The following is a 4,984-nucleotide window of genomic DNA, read 5'->3' as shown; positions in this document are numbered from 1 at the left end:
CCATTGTTGGTGGGATTGCAAGCTGGTACAACCACCGTGGAAATCAGTTTGGCAGTTCCTCAGAAAATTGGACATAGTACTATGGGAAGATCCAGCAGTACCCCCAAAGGACTACTATGTATATAACAGAAAGAAATTTTAAATTGTCAAAAACAAACTACTCAGTTACAAAATGGGAAAGGACTGAAGGAGCTACAGGGGTGTACAACCCCATAGGATACAATCTAAATGGCGCCTGGCAGTCATCTCTAGAGTCTTGACATCTAATTAGTTATTCTCACTGAGATGGCTTTCAAGATGCTCTAGCACTCATTATATATTTTAGAAACGGGATTTCAAGGTTTTTTAGAATATCTGTCTATGAAGCATAAAATATAGGAAGCTCCTGGTCTCAACAGAGGAAAACACATCTGTCTCCAGCCCTGGTTTCAGGTTCATGTGCAGACAGGATGTGCCTGAGGAGCACTGTGCACTGACTGCACAGAAGTATGTGGCTGAGTCCCCAGGATGGGCAGCTGTGATGTTCAGAGAGAGTCGTTTGTCTTTCTTGTTCAGTAGGACAGTGAATCCGTGTCCTTCATTTATTTCCATACTTGAGAAAACCTTCATAAGCAACTGGAGACCTGCTCCCGGCTCTTGCTTGTACCAGAAGAAGTAATAACTGTTAGGGTCTGTGTAGGTGCAGATGATAGCGGTGCTGTCTCCCTCCCGGACACTCAGGTGAGGAGGGCGTTGCTCCACCTGCTCTCCTCTGCTCACACCTGTGCAAAAGGAAAGAAACAGCAGAAGGCCATCAGGCTGCCATTCTCCGGACTTTGCTTTCCTTCCTACAGTGAGTTCAGGCAATCTAGAGAAGGCCAGTCTGCTTCACAGACTGATGATGAACACTGACAAACGCCTTGTTCCCCAAAAGCTCTCACTCACAGTTCAGCTGCAGCCAGAAGCTCAGGAGCAAAGGTCCAGTCACTGTCTTCATTGCTCTCCCTCCAGACTCTGGCCTTCAGCCAGACAAGATGCCTCTGTGATCAGCTCACCTCCTCCACAACACTGAGGCTACTTCAGCTGTCTGCACAGAGGACTGCTGACTGCAGGCTGCTCTTACAACAGGAAAGTAAAGTCTCTTTGTGAGTTTGCAGGAGCGGAGATGCTCTGCCCCCTTGTGGACAGCTTCTTCCAGCTGCTCCAGTCCTCTTTATAACATTACTTTTAAAAAAAAATCTATTTATTTTTTGCTTTTATTAAAAATTCGTCTTACAGTTATAGAATGCAGATCTGAGAACTAATTGAATCTTATTGACCTATAACACATAGTTTCAAATATTTCTATAATCTTAGAATAAATATTTTTGAGACATTCTTGACAGCCTCATCCATCATATAGGATATTTAACACTAAGTAAAATTAGAGAACATTGAGACAGGTACTCCATTAATGGATTTCACTGTTCTCTTGTTTCTCCAACATCCCAGCATGTACAGGATACAATGCCTGTTTAGACATTAGTCACCCCAAAATTGATAGCGATCAGACAAGACAAATATATAGAAAAGGGACACACTTGAAGTGAATGTAACACTTTTGAGCAACTGACCCTTGAAAACACACACACATAAACACACACACACACACACACACACACACACACACGGGGGGAGAGAGAGAGAGAGAGAGAGAGAGAGAGAGAGAGAGAGAGAGAGAAGATAGGCAGAAGGGAGAGAGAAAGAGACATAAAATTTATACACTAAACCATATTCCTGTCTGTATAGCTGCTTTTAATGTATCTAAAAGATTTTTATAATTTGTGACTTTTTCATTTTATTCTAGAAATTTTAAAATTCTTCCATGCTTGTTTTCAATGAATCATTGGCCTTTTTCCCATCTTCATGTAATTGTGTGGTTTCTCTTGCTATCACCTTCTCATCCTACCCCACCACAATCTTATAAGAAACAAGCAGTCATTTTAACTCTTTTGTACTTGTTAAGGGTTAAATTATGACCAGCAATGTGATCTATTTTAGAAAACGTTCCATGTGCTATTGAGAAGAACGTGTACACTGAAGCTTTGTGTGGAGTGCTCTGTGAATGTCTGTTAAGCCCATTTGATCCATTGTGTCTTTTAATTCTGATATTTCTCTCCTCATTATTAGCATATTCTTTGTAAAGATGAATGGGGCTTTGATAATGAGATGGGGAGTATAGCTACCTTTCAAAGATGTTTGCAAATTTCATAGGTTCTCTTTCTCTCTCTCTCTCTCTCTCTCTCTCTCTCTCTCTCTCTCTCTCTCTCAATACGTTTTAGGTAAAAATGTTTAAAGCCATTTGAAGTTTTAAAAGAAAGATTTATAATTATAAATACTTTCATTGGAATAGCAGAGAGAACCATCTTTTTTTGGGAGACCCACTTATACCTCCAGGGAACTAAGCTTCAGGACTGCCCATGGGCATATGAACCAGACTGACCTATAGCTCCCAGGAATCCCCTGAATTTTGCTTCAGAAATCTAGCATACAGAGCCTCCAACAAGTAAGAATGCTGGATTCCTATGCTTAGACATGCCTACCCCACCCCGAAACTTAGTAAACAAACACAATCCATGGGCCTCCTCCAGAAAAGGACTTGTCTTCTCCTACTTAGATGTATACAATTCAGAAACTATCCTCCAGTTCCTGCTAACCTGATGTACTAGATCCATCTAAAACCTCTAGGAACTTTGTTCCAGGAGCCCAGACTGCACAGCCTTTGTAACAAGTAGGCTACCTGACTGCTCCAGCTTAGGCTAACATATGCCTCTCTGGAACTTTCTGTACCGGCCTCAAGTAGGAAAATTACTCTCACTTAGTCTTCTGATCTACATTTGAAATCTCTCCACTAAGAAGAAAGGTAGATTAAACAAGGATGATGGGATGGGGAAGTAGCAAAGGAAGAAAAAGAAGGAAGAACCGTAACCAACAATGTACTGTAGATGTGAAATTCCAACACAGAAACAGAAACTAGATGTGAAACCAAGATAAAGATCTATTCCACAAATTAGTAATCCCACACATACACATCACCTGGAAGAAATTCCAGACAAAGAATTCAAAAGAGTGATTATAGGTGTGCTTAAACAACTCAACGAAGTGCTTCCATGATCTCAGCTCTGCTTCCACCCACTGCTGCCCATCATGGCCCCCCTGCACTCCAGATGCATCCTCTCCCGGGTGGCTGCTGCCTTTCACCCAGGCCTTGCTGCTGCAGCCTCTGCCAGAGCCAGCTCCTGGGGGACCCAGGTCGAAATGGGACCTCCAGATCCCATCCTGGAAGTTATCAAAACCTTCAAGAGTGATACCAATAGCAAGAAGATGAACCTGGGAGTTGGTGCCTACGGGGATGATAAAGGAAAGTCATACGTGCTCCCCAGTGTTTGGAAGGCAGAGGCCCAGATTGCTGTGAAAAGTTTGGACAAAGAATACCTGCCCATTGGGGGACTGGCTTAATTTTATAAGGCTTCTGCAGAACTGGCCCTAGGCGAGAACATAGAAGTGTTGAAAAGCGGCCAGTTTGTCACTGTGCAGACCATTTCCAGAACTGGAGCCTTAAGGGTTGGAGCCAGTTTTCTGCAAAGATTTTTTTAAAGTTCAGCTGAGATGTCTTTCTGCCCAAACCATCCTGGGGAAATCATATGCCCATCTTCAGGGATGCTGGCATGCATCTCCAAGGTTATTGCTACTAAAGACTTGCAGCTTTGATTTCTCCGGAGCCCTAGAAGACATCAAAAACCCCAGAGCAGAGTGTTCTCCTCCTGCATGCCTGCGCTCACAACCCCACGGGTGTGGACTCGAGTCCAGAGCAGTGGAAGGAAATGACAACCGTGGCGAAGAAAAAGAATCTCTTCGCATTCTTTGACATGGCCTACCAAGGCTTTGCCAGCGGTGATGGTGGTAAGGATGCCTAGGCCGTGTGGCACTTTATCGAGCAGGGCATCAATGTCTGCCTCTGCCAATTGTATGCCAAGAACATGAGTGTACTGGCTAGTTTTGTGTCAACTTGACACAGGCTGGAGTTATCACAGAGAAAGGAGCTTCAGTTGAGGAAATGCCTCCAGGAGATCCAGCTGTGAGGCATTTTTCCTTAGTGATCAAGGAGGGTGGGGAGGGCCCATTGTGTGTGCTGCCATTTCTGGGCTGGTAGTCTTGGGTTCTATAAGAGAGCAGGCTGAGCAAGCCAGGGGAAGCAAGCCAGTAAGGAACATCCCTGCATGGCCTCTGCATCAGCTCCTGCTTCCTGACCTGCTTGAGTTCCAGTTCTGACTTCCTTGGTGATGAACAGCAGTATGGAAATGTAAGCTGAATAAACCCTTTCCTCTCCAACTTGCTTCTTGGTCATGATGTTTGTGCAGGAATAGAAACCCTGACCAAGACAATGAGCCTGTATGATGAGCATGTGGGAGCCTTCATGGTGGTCTGAAGAAGTCGAAAGGGTAGAGTAACAGCTGAAAATCCTGATCGGTCCCCTGTTTTCTAACCCACATCTTAGTGGGGCCCGGATCGCAGCAACCATCCTGACTCCTCCAGACTTGGGGAAGCAATGGTTGCAAGATGTAAAAGGCATGGCTGACTGCATCATCAGCATGAGGATCCAGCAGTTCTCCAAGCTGAAGAAAGAGGGCTCTTCCCACAACTGGCAGCATATCACCAACCTGATTGGCATGCTCTGTTTCACCAGCCTAAAGCCTGAGCAAGTGGAGCGTCTGACCAAGGAGTTCTTGGTCTACATGACAAAGGATGGTCAAATCTCCGTGGCAGGGGTCACCTCTGGCAGTGTGGGCTACCTTGCCCATGCACCAGGTCACCAAGCAATTCCCAAGTGCGAAGGAACAGAGACCACTTTCCCTTCAGCCTTTGCGCTTGTGAGTCACATGCAGGGTGAGGGAGGATGGATGGTGATGAGTGTTGGTGCCTCCCACTCCCACTAACCACTCCTCCTCCAGCAGGAATACCAGAG

The 4,984-nt window shown here is 45.0% G+C and overlaps 1 pseudogene; it reads left to right on the top strand.

Annotated features, from left to right (window-relative positions):
* The first annotated feature begins 3,165 nt into the window (after window positions 1-3,165).
* On the top strand, window positions 3,166-4,955 carry LOC110325074 (annotated as a pseudogene).
* The last annotated feature ends 29 nt before the right edge of the window (window positions 4,956-4,984 follow it).

This window comes from Mus pahari, chromosome 8 (assembly GCF_900095145.1).
Source record: "Mus pahari chromosome 8, PAHARI_EIJ_v1.1, whole genome shotgun sequence".
In the NCBI taxonomy this organism is placed as follows: Eukaryota; Metazoa; Chordata; class Mammalia; order Rodentia; family Muridae; genus Mus; species Mus pahari.
This window is presented reverse-complemented; position numbering and strand designations above follow the sequence as displayed.